Below are 16363 nucleotides of genomic sequence, written 5' to 3' on the forward strand. Positions count from 1 at the left end.
GTGGTTTGGTTTGATGTGGGGGCCCTTTTGCCTTGGGCCCCCCAAAAGTCCCTTGAAACACTCCATGATGCGAGGTCCCGGTTCCAATGTAGTAAATAACTATTTAGCTACTGAAGAGCTTCACTGCAGTTTGTAGTCTGCTGGTCTGAAACCGTACTGAACAAGGTGAATGCACACCCTTAAGTTTTTCCAAATGTAGTGCATCGCTGTTTTAATTTTCACCGTCATCTAAAGTGAGAGTCTGGCTGTATGTGTGATTCTATGACAGTTGAACTATAAAAAAAAACCATATTAAGCAGTATAATGAAATGCAACTAACACAGCTTGGGAGTATTAGTACCTCATTGTTTTCAAACGGCAAAACAGTTCTCTGATGGTGTTACGGGCCGACATCCGCTCCACTACATGGGCAGGTCTACATTACTGAAAGAGCTAATTATTTCCAGTTTTATTAAACGAGAAAAAAAACAAACATAATGAAGAGCAACAGAATTATCAGAAGCAGGTTTGGGGGGAAGTGAAACACCAAGAGTGTGTTCATTTAGTCCGAAATAAAATCAAGGCAATTACTATAATAATAGAACAAGTGCAGTCCGACCAGCAGTGAGCAATTCCTTTTGTAATTGGCATTGCCACCAAACAAGAATTGACTTCTAAAAATAATCAAGCCTCCCTCAGCTAAAGCATTGCAAACCGATGGACAGTGGCGCCATTTCCCCCGTGACATTAAATTAGGTTTTCCAAGCTTTCTTTTCTTCTTTTGCTTGAGGACATGTGGAATGAGTCACTGTGGCTCATTGCTCGTGTTTTCCGTAGCTTGTGAGAAGTAATTCCTTGTAGGTCTCGACTTCGCCTCAGATTCCATTAAGGCGTGGCACTAAAGCATGTTTCATATTCAGATTGTATCTGGAGGATTTCAACCTGATGACTTTTACACCTGGTGTTAATGTGCTCATGTTACGTCCGCCTCTCGTTTGCGTGGGTTCACAAAACAAAAAAAAGATGGAAGAGGAATAGAAGATGGTAGCCATCCATGGTTTAATTAGTAAATCGAGACAAGGACATAAAAATGTAATTTTGGAAAATGGTGAGAGAAATGGCTTTTTGATTGGTCCCATCTTTTCTCCATCTACGAGTATCTTTAATAAAATGATGGCTGAGGAGAGTAACTCTACCTTTGTTTACCGGCTCACTAGGCCTAGCTGCTACCTCGCTGGTTTTTCGAACAGTCCATGTGAATTGACAGAACACAGTTGCATTTACACTCGTGTTCAACGTGGTCACATCGCGTCCCTGAACACCTCCTGCGGGCCGCCCGGCCAACCGGATCACAATCCTTTTTAACGACGGGTCTGTGGGTGCATTTACACCTGTACTGTCATGTGGTCAAGCGCCATCTGATCACAATCAAATCGCCCGCGGCACATTTCAATGGCAGGTGTAAATGGGATATCGGTGTAGCTGGGTGGCTGCCAGCTGGAGGACTAAGTGCTAGTCAGGAGGAATCAAGGACATAATGGATGTTTTCCAAGACGATCCCCCCAATGACATGCGGCCGTTACAGCTGAGGACACTCCTGTTTCATTCATCTCCCTGATTTCAATCAAACTCTCGACTGGAAATGCTTCCGGACTCCGAATCACGCCACCGACACTGCTATCAGTTGATATTGAGGTTGTGATGGGACAGGATGACGAGTTGTGTCGAGTTTTTTGTGATTCTAAAAAAAAAGAAGGAAAAAAAGTCTTATCACGATAATTGTATTCATATTGATCTATATTGATATACAGTATATCACGATATAAATCAAATCACTATTTCTGTGAGGATTAAACGTTGTGAGATGTGAAGATATCATAATGTTTTTACCAAAGTAAATTTTAGTTTCAGTATTATTTATTTTCTGTCAAAAGTTGAACATGATAAATGTACTGTAGACCATTATACAACTGCTGCTGTATAATGCTTCTTGTCGAACTTGCCAAAATATCTCCACACAACCGAATTCCTCTGACGCTTCTTTTAAACAATGTCCAGGTCTTTTGAGCCTCGTCGTCTTCGGTAACGCCGTCGCTCGAGTTCATATTTCCTGTCGACCTTTTTTCCTGCCGAAAGCCGGCTGCTTCTCCTACGTTCTGCTGTGTGCGTCGACCTAACTCGAGCCAACTTGATTGGTTCGGCGCGATGCTATTCTCATTATCATTAGCTGTCCGTGTTAACGTTCAAAAAATTCATAGAATTAGTTCTATCGAAGATCTATCGACCGTGTCTGAAATTTCTATCGAGGAAAAGTTATTTCGCAAAGTTTATCTTTATCGTTTTATCGCCCAGCCCTAACTTCCCTCATCTGTTATCGCAATACAGCTGTGAAACTTTGAGAGCTGCATTGAGGGAGCTGCAAAAAGTCATGTCAGCAAAAAACCACAAAAAAACCAACAGATTAGTGGACGTCTTTCCTCAATTGCAAATATAAAGGTTTTTATCAAATCTACTTTGATAATAATAATAGCTTTCTGAAAAGTAGTAATCGCTTTTTGTTGGTTTTCCTTTTTCTCAAATCCAGAACTTGCACTAATTCCAAAGGATTAATAAGAAGATGAAGAGAGGGAAAGGTCATTTATCTCAGAAAGGCTTGCTTCATATTAAAGAGTGGTCCGGCTTTATTGTGCCGTCCGAGGTCATCTAGTTTCAGAGCGGCTCTCTGCGCCCTGGGACTATCTGGCTGAATTATCCATTAATCTTCTGCTCGAACAGAGGTCCCTACCACTTGCTGCTTATGCAAGTGCCCACGTTGTCAGAAGAACATTAAAGCACTTACCGCTGGACCCGTGATTGCTGTATTGTCTTGTGTGTTCACCGTCACTCACCATGAGGCTGTAATTTGTTTTTGTTGTCCAGAGGTTCGGGGTAACGGTTATTTTAAATAAGACCTAGGTTTACAGATGTTTTCCATCGAGGAGAAGTCGTATATCTGTTGCTTCGCGGCTGAACTTCTTTTGGGAGAAAAGTTGATCTGCGACACAAGGTAAAAAAAAAAATCCCGTCAGTGTCATTTATGTGCACATTAGTAGTAATGACCTCTCAATGGTCTTGGAGTTAGATTTCTGGTACGACGGTCTGAAACTTGGTTTCTTTGTAGGCAGTCTAGGCTTAGACTTAGAGACAGAGAGAGAAAGCTTGGGAACTCGAAAGCAGCATGGAGTTGAACAACTGTTCCTTCAAATTGAAAGGAGCAGCTGAGGTGGATTGACAATCCGATTAATCTTGTGGAAGCTTCCATGTGGAGGTTTTCTGGATACATCCGACTGTGGGGGAGAATTCGTTTGGTCTATAAAATGCTGGAGAACCTGCCTCAGGACAAGATGATGGACGAGGCCTTGGGAGACAGATTTCTGGTGCCGCTGCAACCTCGGATCGGGGCGGACGGATGGATCCGTAGATCGCTTCTGCTCCACAGAAGCGACGACACCGACAGGGATCACAAACGATGCGTCCTGCTTGACCGGTAATAATCTCTGTTTCATTTATCTTTTATTTTCCATGTTATTGTCGCACTCTGTGACCGTGTGCTACTGTGCTGTGGTAATCAGGCTGCTAGTTCTAATCAGGCTGCTAGTTCTAGGCCCACAGTGCTACGGCTAGTGGTTAGCGGTGTTTGTAGCATAATAGCTGAAAAAATGTTTGTGTCCAAGCGGTTTAATCTGTTTTGAGAGTTTTCCAGACGTGTGTCGTTGTCTGTGCTCTCGCGACCAAATGCTCCCCCATCTGTGTCGGACCGTTTAGTTAGCTTCACTATTTTATCACCAACGTAGCATCCCGTGCAATGCTAAATGCTAAGATGCGTGATGAATTTGTGAGGAGGAATATTGTTTCTGGGATCAGTTTCACATACTCATGTTGCTTTTCTCCACAGATGCTGACTTTGTTGGGGTGAAAACTGAGGAAGGAATATTCAACACAACTACTCTATTTTATTAATGTGCAAAATAAAGCTTGATAATATTACATCATTGTGTACTTTGATAAATTTTTTATGCTTTTCCTGGAGCTACTGCATCGGTAGTACTGAACCAGTGACTCTGAATACTGCGAATTAATATGTTTGTAATGCCTTGAATTGATTCAAAAAGTATATTGATAATAGTAAGTAATCATCACATTGTTGTATATTTATGCAATGAGAAACCAATGACTTTGAAAATACACTTTATTGCAAAGCAAATACTGAGGTTGATGAATGATGTATGTGAAGATAAAGCTGTTCATTTACAGGCCTACATGTAACACTGCAGTAGCTAACGTGCTAGCTAACGCTAGGTACGTAAACAAGCAACTGATTTACGGTCAACTACGTTCAAAAACACTGACAATGTTGTTTTCACAAAAAGTCACAGGTAATAACGTGAGAATAACGTCTAATAGTCTATCAATGTGGACAGTAGTCCGTGGTAGCTTCAGGTTAGCTTCTTACCGTTGGGAACGTCATGTTACGTACCTTGCCTGGCTTCGGTTGCCACGGTAGCGTGGGCGAGCACGGCGGGCTGGGAGGAGCTGTGGAGGCGGACCGAAGTGCAGACTGCTAAAGCTACTTGGCTACGCTTCCAAAAGGTTCAAAGAGTTCTAGATTTAGTAATGCACACGTAACATGTACACGTTCTCGCCCACCTGACTTCAGTCCAAAGACGTCCTGCAACACTAAATAACAATATCGTGGCAATTCCTCTTGCTATTTAATGACCCGGCCAAAATTTGGTCTTGTGAACACTTGTCTCAGCATTTCTCAGTTTTAACTACACAATTCTTACAACCGTAAGAAAGTGACGGCACCCTTTTGATGTTTTAGTTTTCGCCACTTCAAGACTTCTCCCCCCGAGGCCGGAGTCTGGCTTTGCTCCACTCCGTTCGTGGCCATGAATCTTTCATCTTTGCTCGAGGCACCTTGTGTTTGGCATTGCAAAAACTTTTACATATATGTGCTAATGTGTGGCACTTGATTGATGCCGCACACTTCTAGATGTACATTGATGGGTAGAAAAGAAGACTTGACTTTCTATGGCAGATGTCATGCTGCGTGGCCTTGCGTTGAGAGACAGACGAGTTGGTGGAGTGTCCTTGGACTCCTGTCGAGTGTTCTCCTCGTGAATGGCTTTGAAGTTTCAGGCTTTTCAAAGAGTCATACTGCACCATTCTAAGGTTTTCATGTCACTTTATCCTCTTTTATTACTTTTAAACTAAAATCTCAAAGATACCACTCGGTATCGCCTTCAGGCAGTTTAAGCGTGTTTGTCCTGCCCTCTTCGTCGAGTTGGTTAAAAATCCTGTTTCACATAGAGCACTCAGCCTTCGACAGAAGTACAGTAACTGTCATCCTGAACGACGCCACCGGCATTTCAGGAAATAGACGTTGAACTGTGATGCTCAGCATTTTTATTTTTATTTTTTCACAGGTCTCTTCTCATGTGAATTTTGCATTTGGCACGACTCTTCCACGTCTTACAGCTTCCTGACTTTGCTGCCGTGACTTCCCATCTGCTGTAAATACCTGCATCACACCACCTGCCAAGCGCGGTGATGGCACTCGCAAGGAACGTCTGTGATGTGCCAGTCTGGTCCGGGGTCGCGTGACTAACGGAGGGCAGCTAAAGGTTGACTACATTCTTGCAGCCCCACTCGGGTGCTCCCGTCCCCAGGCGTTCACTTAGATCTGTAGATGGAGCTTTGTCAGTTATTTCTAGACCGTAGCTCGGGACTGAGGGTCGAGGGCCTTCGCTGTTCGAGCACCGATACTAAGGAACCGTTTGCTTGTGGAGATCAGAGGCGTCAACGTCTCTTTTAAAATTCTCCTTGAAACGTTTCATTCATCAGAAAGCTTTTTGATATGTGTAGTGTTTTAATCTGTCATTTTATTCCTCTCTGTTTTATGATTGGCTTATCTTTCTCTGCTATTTTTCTAAATCCCCCCTTTTTCTCTCGCTGTTAAGCACCATGTAACTTTGCTGTTTTATATAAAGGAAGTCTAATGTAATTATTATATAGGGTATATGTAATCAGTGGAGCAGTGGCAAATGGAACATGATTATAGCACATGGTTTGTTAAACAACTTACCTAAACACACCTATTTTTTGTGATTTGAATGTAGCCACTGTGAAATGATCAGATATTATAAAAGGTTGCGAATGAAACATCAGGATAACTCGCTAACGACCCAGAAAGACGTCTTACAGGACAGAATTTCTGTCACACACACACGCTCAGAAATTCTTTTCGAATCATCATCGGGGTCCAACTAGCATCCTCTATCAAAATTTAATTTTTGATGTCATTCTTGAACGAAAGCGGTCGACCAGGCAGAGCCACACCGTGAAGACAAAGGGGGCAGGAATGTTAATTGCTTTCGCTCTGGGAGCAGTTTTTTCCACTTAATGTAAGGATCACCGCATTTGGTATTCTTAAAACATCCAAAGCCTCTTCAGGGTAGAAAAAAAAATCCAACGCACAGCTGGTTATAGCACTCCCAACAACAGAAGATGTACACAAAAATATAGACAAAGATTTGAAAAGCTGAATTACACAATGACAGAAACAACAAATAAAGCAAAACGCATATACCCATAAATACCTATAAATCCAGACATTTTATTCTGTTCTTAATGTCTCGTATAACCTGACACTGTCGATTTAATTATTAAAAATATCAAGACTAAAACATCTAATATTCAACACATTTGTTCTGCCCCCACCATCTGTGTTTGCATAGTTTGACGCCAGTTTCTACTGAGAGCATAGTATGTTAGTTACTCCTCATCTTTGTTGTCCTGAGAAAGTCGTAATCCGTAAAGTATTTATGTTTAAAGCATCTAAATCACTCGTGCATCAAAGTGACTGCTTATGTTTAATTTCTAAATGTTAAAGTTACATATAATTCGCTGATGCTAATCGTGGTTTGTATTTCCAATCAAGGAACATGGTAAAATTAGCATAGATGCTAGCGGGATAAGAAAGCCTCATGTTAATGGCTACGCATTTCTTTTATATGATTGCAAGAAGCGTGTATATGCTGTATGTTGTATATTCATGTAGACGAGCAGACTGTAAAGTTGTGTTTTTATGTTTTTACAGTTTTACAAATATGAAAGGAAGTATTGAAGACGGATCCTTTTCAAAAGGCCCTAAACTACTCCTGTATCCTGGGTCTTTAATTCAAGGGACCAACTTCACGTTAGCTATACGCTAATCTAACGTAATCCAAAGCAAGAGCAGAATAACATTAATGCCGTGTTGTAATTCTTGACAGCGTTTGAATAGTGAGGTGAAAAAGCTCGATCCTTCTTACAGCACCACCAGATGTAAGGAGCCTCCGCAGCCTCCGCAGGGTGCGAACTCTCCAATGTGGAGGGTGGCGGGTGCCCATATGGTCCTCGGGGTGATTCACATCACACACTAAATTGCTAATTTGGATCCACGGAAAAATGAGATGTCTGCACTCTGTGTTTACTGTACGGCACTCCTACATTTCTACTCCTAATAATAATTCTGACCACGAGAAAAACTCCCATCGAGGCCCAATCAGCCTTAATAGCACTGCTCTAAAGGCCTTATAATCACAACTTCATTTCTGTAAATTGCATGTTATATGGCGCAATGAAAATATTTAACATTTTCCCGCATCAACTCTGCATTTTAATGTTTCCCATACAAAGCCAAGTAGCCTTGGCTTAGAAAAACACGAGACTTGTGTAATGAGGTGATTTTAATGAGCCGTGATGCCTTAGATGACACATACCACACACACACACACACACACACTGCATATCCTACATCCTCTTCAAAACTGTTGTGAAGATGACTCGTCACGTTCCAGATGTCATTATTAGCGGCTGATTAAGTGCGCAAATTTAGGAGCCAATGTAATGGATGAAGAAATGTCATACAGTTAATGGTTTTTTAAGATTCCGGTCCCATGAGTCCTCGCAGTCTTTCACACTGCAACGTGACTGTCTTCCTTTTTATTCTTATTCTGTGAATGCTAACAATGAAGAAGTCTTATATAGCTGATGGCTAGCATAATCCTAAAAGCGAAACATGACAAAATAGTCGCAGCTTTAAGGCTTAAACTAAATAACTGCAAAAGAAAAGTCAAATATTATTTGTTATCAAGTTGCTCCGAGAGTAAATCAAGAGATTTCAACCTGTCTCACTGCCTAAAAGCGGAAAAAAACCTTCATTGAATTTAAAGCTACAGTGTGTAATATTTATTTATCACAGAAATTGAATATGTTGTCCATAACTATGTGTTCATATATGTATAATCCCCTGCAACAAGGAAATGATGATTTTTCGTCAATTCTGAATGAGTTAAATATAGTTACATGAGGGGGACCCGACCTCCATGTAAGTTGCCATGTTTGCTACATCGTTTTGTGCTGCGTTCCGTTACCACTGCGTTTCGGGAGGTCAGAAAAAAAATCATTGACTTCCGGGGTCCGAGTTCCAGGGTATAATTAAACGCAGCATTAAATACGGTTGCAGAAAACTGTCCATAATACATTGCAATCGCATTGAATTTCCAGCGCTGCGGAAATGGAATTAGCGGTGCGCCACCATAAAGTGTCCCATAGTCGGGTGCCCAGTTTGGTTTGCAACTTTACCACCAGATGCTGCAGGAAAAGTTTAAAAAAATTACATAATGGGGCTTTAATAACTACTCATAAGATATACAGTATTTTACAGAGAGCATCGAGTCAACCTAGTAAATATAAACCAACCACAAACCAACAGTCAAAGCAACGGTACAGGGACGGAGAGTGGCTATCTTTCTCTTTATGCGATTTTAAATTGTAAGAAGAACAGAATTAAAATGTTTGTCCCCCAACTATGTTTGTCCTGCAGGGTTTTGCCTCTCTACACATATAGGCTGCATAAAATTACACAGTGAGATGAAAGGTAACCGAAATTGCTTAATGTCAATAGTGATGTATTTTTAAACAGTTTGAGTCAATTTACTTTGAATGTTTTGTTGTCTTTCCGGTGGACAATTGTCCAAATCCTTGAAGATGTGCTGAAAATATTTTCTTTCAGTCTTAACTCAACATCTGTAAATAACAGGGTTTCGGTGTCGAATGAGACAGTGAGTTCTGTCCACCGCTTTTACGCCAAGATGAACACAAAAATACACGAGGAGAAATCGATCGTCGAGGAAGCGCACCAAGCGATTCCTGTCCGCAGGAGCCACAGGAAATGGGCCGAGAATACAACGTGTACTCGTAATGTTCAGAGACGGGGCCAACTCTTGTGGAAGAAGTCTTTGAAATTCCCATCACAGCCCCTCCACCTAATCCCTGAATATAACAGGTTCACATTTCCTTCGGATGTTGATTGTTGGGAGACGAACATGGGGAAATCAAACGACTCTGTAATCCCAAGCTTAACACCAAAGAGGAAATGACAACTGCGTAACGACATGGGATGATTTACCCTTTAAAGGATCCTAACATGGGTTTTGCTAAAAAAAACAACAACTATATACTGTATATTTACATGACGGCTAGTCATTTAGTAACACACTGTCCCAATATTTTTCTTTATACATTTACTAGCGGCCAATTTCCATTATTCTCGTTCAAAATTCAAAATAAACTGATGGATTACAATTCAAGCAAGTTTAAGCACCGTCCATCAAGTCTGCATTCAATCTTGTCAGTCACGTTTATATCTGTATTTGAAGGGTCTGCCTTAATTCACAACAAAACTGTCTAAAATTGAACGCAGGAAACATTTTTTAGTGCAGGCCAACATTGGAAAGCATCTGCAAAGATCTCAGATGTTGATGATTTAATAGAGCTGAAGAATAGAGCTGGAGCAATGATACGTCTCTCTCACGTTCAGTAAAGTTCATGAACATGAAATCCAATAAAGCGTTACTCTGTTTCTGCGTACTGCAGAGGAAACTGTTCAAGGGTTCGCAAATGTACAGTGTCATCAAATAAAAGGCGGATTTAATCTAAAGCAAACTAAAACATCTGGGCACTGTATATTTCAGCAAACGCTTCTGAATTTGGTGCACAATTTACCATTTGATATTTACAGCTACACTACGACGTACTCAAAATAAACAGTTGATGGTCAGGATGGAATACATGGATATATGGCCCAGTTGGGCCACCGTTTTAAAAACAGACAGAAATCTCTCAACAACCATTAGATGACATTCATGGTCCCCAGAGGACTCCTAAAGAATTTGTCGGCCCTATGCTGTTTCCATTTTTGGTTTTTAATGTGACACTTCTTAAGAGGTGTTGCATGGATTGCCATGAAATACAGTACAGGTATATCCATGGAGCCCCGAGGGTGGATTTTAATGACATTGGTGTTCCACACTTGTGATTGAGACACACATTACCCTCCTGATAAACCTGCTTTATTATGCTTTCACACCATTATTGTTCTCTTAAGTGGTTTGTTTCAGGTCTTTGACGGCATGCCTTATTTAGATATAGAGAGAGAGCTTTTGTCTGCAGCTCGAGCAGCTCTGATCTCGGCGATACGGTGATGAAGCAGAACCTTGTCATTCCGATCACACCGCTGCCTTTCCGCGGGTGAGATGCAGCATCTTTTTTTTTCATCTGGCAAAACATGTTTACCTCCTCCTGAAGGAAAGTTGAGAGCAAAAGTGGGTCACGCTTCTGGGATAAGTGCTGCCATGTTTGGCAAAGAAATCAAACCGCCAAACTTGCAGGGGGACAATTTGTGCCCATCATGTCCAGAGCTCAGAGGTAGGTGTGTGTGTGTGTGTGTGTGTGTGTGTGTGTGTGTGTGTGTGTGTGTGTGTGTGTGTGTGTGTGTGTGTGTGTGTGTGTGTGTGTGTGTGTGTGTGTGTGTGTGTGTGTGTGTGTGTGTGTGTGTGTGTGTGTGTGTGTGTGTGTGTGTGTGTGTGTGTGACAAAGTGTGACAAAGTGTGTGTGTGAGACCTGATAATTGCCTCCCAGCTACAGTTTTTGATTTTCAAAAACAATACACCGGCCAGCGCAGCGGTGGCGATGCCCATTTAATCCATAACTCCTGCTCTCACGGCAGGTTAGGGTGGAATAGAAAAACACTCCGTATCAGCATCAGAGAAACCCATTTAATAAAATAATTGGTGCCAATAATTTTTTTCTGTTTTTGTGCAATATACCCCTGGAGAACAGATTAATCATGTTCAGACTCCAACTGTGGCACGGCAATATAGAGTCAAGACATTGATTCCCCTGAGCGCCATTATAAGGCGTCCCTCTGGAGCTGAACCCCTAAGTCTCTGATAGTGCGGACTCGTAACCCCCCCCCCCCACCCCCCACCCACAGTTTTTCACCCCCTCCTCCTGACCTATTAAAGCCGGACTGGACCTATAAACTCTCCAGCACAGCTGAACGGAACAACAAACACTGTTTACTGAAGCTTCACCTCCACCCTGCAGTTTTGGCCACATCAGAGGGGGAAAGCCTCACAAAGCCAGACAGTGAACTGCCAAACGTTTCTTGGTTCTTCCCAGGACAAAAAATATATAAAGTCTGTGCAGAAAAGTCCCACTTGAACCATGATCTGGCAAATCAAAGTCCGGGTTTATATTAATGCTAATTTCCCTCTGCACTTTGAATTGGGTGCCGACGTTTTGAAAAATCTCCCCAAAACTGTTTTTTATTGAGACGGCTCTTTCAGTGGGGAGCATGTTTATGTTTCCTCAACCCTATGTTCTCTCAACCCTATGTTCCCTCAACCCTATGTTCTCTCAACCCTATGTTCCCTCAACCCTGTGTTCTCTCAACCCTGTGTTCTCTCAACCCTATGTTCCCTCAACCCTATGTTCCCTCAACCCTATGTTCCCTCAACCCTATGTTCCATAAGCCCTATGTTCCATAAGCCCTATGTTCCCTCAACCCTATGTTCCCTCAATCCTATGTTCCCTCAGTCCTATGTTCTCTCAACCCTATGTTTTCTCAACCCTATGTTTTCTCAACCCTATGTTCCCTCAACCCTATGTTCCCTCAACCCTATGTTCCATAAGCCCTATGTTCCCTCAACCCTATGTTCCCTCAATCCTATGTTCCCTCAGTCCTATGTTCTCTCAACCCTATGTTTTCTCAACCCTATGTTTTCTCAACCCTATGTTCCCTCAACCCTATGTTCCCTCAACCCTATGTTCCCTCAACCCTATGTTCTCTTAACCCTATGTTCCCTCAACCCTATGTTCCATAAGCCCTATGTTCCATAAACCCTATGTTCCCTCACCCTTACAAGGCAGAGGGAACACAGGGGCTTATTTGGGTGGAAATCCCTCCACCCCTAGGAAATCCTAGGGATTTCCACCTCAACCTAATGTTAGGGAACATTAGGTTGAGGGAACATAGGGATGACCCTTTCAGAGTTCACATAACTTCCCTCCAAACCATTTCCATTGTGCCTCTTCACATTGGTGTGAATTGAAAAAAAGAAACGAGCATCCAGGACGTCTCCCCTTGTACCATTACCAATTTCCCTGTCGCCTCAAACCCCCTAATCAATCATTTGTACTTTTTTTTCTAAACACATTTAAAGCCACGCGACTGCCCGAGTTCAACCAGATGAAAAAGACCCAACGCCACGTCCGCCGGGTTGCTGGAGACCTACAAATGTGGGGCATTTTTTTTAGTGGTGAGCTCTTAAACACTGTGATTAATGGGTGATGATTGGGTTTTCAGCGGGCACAGCGGGAACTCTGTTGCACGGCTCTATTCCCTAAGCTGTAGCACTCAAACCAGAAGCTTATTCCTTCATTATGCAGAGAGTCCACCTCTCTTTCATGTCTGCCTGGGTGATTGTGTGCGGGAAGATTTCATCTCTTAGACGGTGGACGCACACGGAAACCTAGTCAGGGAAACCACCAAAGAGACTTTGACAAACTTGCGTCGGCTGTACGGTTTGGGCCCATAAATGTGTTAAAACACAGCGTGTGTTACTGTGATATTCTCACGCAGAGGAAACCAGTTGGTCAAAAGGGGGAGATAACAGCTCTGGACTACTGCTTTCAGGCAGAGGATGTTTTAAAAGAAACACCTGCCTGTTTCAGCGGAGGACACACTGTGTTCTGAGCGATGGTCTACGCTTCCAGTCAGAAGGAATTGCATTATCACAGTCGATGATTTGCGGGTGTCCGACGTGTGCTCAGAGTGGATCTGCCTCGCGCCACACCTACTCACACAACCTGAACTCTCTTTTTGGTTAAATTTGGAATGTAAGGGCCTCATTACTCGATCTGTTTCTATCACAACAAAGATGATATCATCAGGTTTTGAGTGTCAGGTACGAGCACAAAACAAAGGTCGGCTTGAACATGAGTGTAAAATAGAAGCACTGCTAAATGTCACGCGTCTCATCGGTGCCTGAGCGCCGCCTCATCTCCCGCGGGATTAAAGATGTTTGCTGTTCCGCTCGGACAAATGCCAAACTTTGGCTTCCACGTCCGTCGGGCTGGCTAAGACCCCGAGCGGGAAGTGAACTTTTCCGACTTCCTGTGCTTTTTGTGGTCATTTCTGTCTTGTGCGCCATTCGGTCGTCTCCGCTCCCCTGTTCCCCGATAAGAAAGGGGGTCCCGCTACAGGCTGCAAACTCTCCCCGGCTGACCTCGCTGTGCACGGCGGCAGGAGAAATCGCGAAGGCATTGTGTCGACAGGCGCGGACTGAAAACAGCCGGGGCCACGCTGTAATCGCACAAATCCGGGAGAATGGGACTAAATTATGGAGCAAATCCTGTTGACATTCATATCTCCACTCTGTGTCTTGCCTTCTCGTTCTTTCTCGCCGTTTGCTCACTTCGGGTTCGCTACGTCACCGGTGCGGAGAGATCGGCTCAACAAATGTCCAATCAGTGCAGTTAATGGCCGAGCGAGCTCCGATTTGTTGATTCCACAATACATCCAAATTGTATGAAAAGTGAGTGCAGTGATTTTTCCATCACAAGCCTCCAGAAAAGCTTTTCAAAACTCTAATGGTACATCATTTTCCGAACGCGTATTCCATTTGCTGATCCCATCGGTGTTCGACTCAGTCCAGATCTAGTGACTGTGATGGAAATAGCATATGATTCCCATGTGCTCATGAAAGTGTTCAGTTATATCCCCGAGCCCAGGATGGAAGTATACATCTGCACCCGTCACCCCTCCTCTCGTCTATTCAGGTTTTATGTTAAGGTGAAAGAGTCCTCGCTGAATAGAGCTCATTGTGAACTCATTCTCTTTTTTATTATTTTTTACATTGACTTTTCATGTCACGAGCCAAAGAGGAACTTCCCTTGACGGAGCCGAGTTGCCCTTATTTTTAGCGGGACGACAACTAACCGAGCTGGGAGAGGAGGGAATGAAAAGGCATAAATGGCCTCTTGTAAAAAAAGAAAATAAATAAAAAAAGAGAGTCACTGAAATACAGTAACTATGACACTTCAGTGTTTAAAATACTTCAACTTCTCAATCAAACAACACAAGGATGAAGATGAAGGAGCGGGAAGCTTTATTACCGTGTGTGTGTGTGTGTGTGTGTGTGTGTGTGTGTGTGTGTGTGTGTGTGTGTGTGTGTGTGTGTGTGTGTGTGTGTGTGTGTGTGTGTGTGTGTGTGTGTGTGTGTGTGTGTGTGTGTGTGTGTGTGTGTGTGTGTGTGTGTGTGTGTGAGAATCTAAAGGTTATCTCTTCGTCCCGTAGTACAATAGACACGACCTGAAGTCGATGCAGATCGAATGATAATTTTATGATCATGTGGTGGGTGTGGAGTGTGAAGTCACTCTTAACTATTTCAGATAGAGTCTGGAGATGGTTTCACTTTTGCAACCAGTAACATAAGTGACACATTCTTCATCTTATGTAAATTAACCATTCCTTCCTCATCAAACGTATGAACCTCCTCATTAAGAAATTGAATCGTAGAGTGCGCAGGGTATGCATCACCTCTTTTTCTTTTTTAAGAGAGATGTTTGGTCTAATTTGACAGGGTGGAACAGTGAGCTGCATCCCAACACATTGACATCACACCACCTCCACCTGTGCAGGTGGTGCACGTGGGTCACTGAGCGTTCACCGCCCATTCTTCCCCTCGCCGGTTTTTGTGTTGCCGCAGGTCGAGAGGCAGGCGTGGCGATGGAGGGTATGATGATTAATGGTCCTCAATAAGGACGGGTCCCATGTGGGGGGGGGGGGGGGGGGTAGACTGTAGCTACATCGCTAATAAATCCTTGGGATTGTCTGGAGTTCGATTGAGGAGCTATAGACGGATTGATGAGCGGATGCTGTGTGGAGCAAAGAGGACTGTTATTATACCAAAATCCCATTCAGAGCAGAGTATTCCCCTGTATATCAATTTAAAAAAATACATTCTACAGTCAGTCGTCATAGAACATTGTCATTGCTTTTAAGTGTTGTTTTTTTAAATTATTATTATTATTATGTGTCAATGTCATCTCGTCTTTGTTCGAATCTGTGGATGGGACTTTTTATTTTCATTTGCTGCCATCTTGAACATGGACTCCCTGTGGGAGCAGAGACATTGTATCCCAATGGGACCTTCCTGGTAAAATAGAGGATAAATAAAAAAAAGGGATTATCCAGCTCGCAGCCTTAGATCCTCAGGTGGGTCTTTATTAGTTGCCCCAAAGTCGACGCTCAAATCCGAGGGTGACCGAGCTTTCTCCATCACGGCCCTGAGGAGATGAGGCTGTTGCTTTTATGTGGTGCTGTCTTTTCATATTGTCTTTTTATATCTTTAAAAAAACAAAACAGATGTCAGCTGAAAACCGTGTTATTGTTGGAATGCTAATTTTAATTGTCTGAGATTTTGTTTTATGTTTTTGTGAAAGCACTTTGTGAAGCTACTTCTGAAAGGTGCTCCATAAATCAAATTATGATCATTATTATTACCATCTTCATACATCTTCGAATCATCCTGTCTATGTCAAGTGTGAGGCTGTACATCTCTATCACAGAGAATCCCCTCACCCCTCACGCACTCCAAAGACTTTTCCTTCGAAAAGCCCGTTTTCTTGCCTCCAATTTGGAACTTCCAGTGGTCCAAACTGAAGAAAGGGGGAGGAGGGGGGGACTTTGACAGACTCGCGGTGGAGATCATCCCCTAAATCCTCCGGCTGCGGTCCAGTTCGACATCTGTCCCGAATGAAACGCGTGCGCTCGTCGCTTGCGTCAACCCCGCAGCGACGCGCTGGACGCGTCCGGTCATCGTAAACCGATTTGATTCGGCGTCGAGGAGGAGGAGAAACCCCCCCCCCCCCCCGCCTCTCCCTCCACACACACACACACACACACACACACACACACTCCCCCCCTCTGCTCACTGCGCTTTGGATCGGT

At 43.1% G+C, this 16363-nt stretch overlaps 1 long non-coding RNA gene across 1 annotated transcript; it reads right to left on the reverse strand.

The window, feature by feature from the left end:
• Positions 1 to 1021: 1021 nt before the first annotated feature.
• On the reverse strand, positions 1022 to 5039 carry LOC118302685. Its single transcript, XR_004790616.2, has 3 exons — positions 4496 to 5039; positions 2868 to 3013; positions 1022 to 1720 (listed from the first exon to the last, which is right to left on the reverse strand). It is a non-coding gene; the product is annotated as an uncharacterized LOC118302685 (long non-coding RNA).
• Between the last annotated feature and the right edge of the window lie 11324 nt (positions 5040 to 16363).

Source organism: Scophthalmus maximus, chromosome 4 (assembly GCF_022379125.1).
Source record: "Scophthalmus maximus strain ysfricsl-2021 chromosome 4, ASM2237912v1, whole genome shotgun sequence".
Classification (NCBI taxonomy): Eukaryota; Metazoa; Chordata; class Actinopteri; order Pleuronectiformes; family Scophthalmidae; genus Scophthalmus; species Scophthalmus maximus.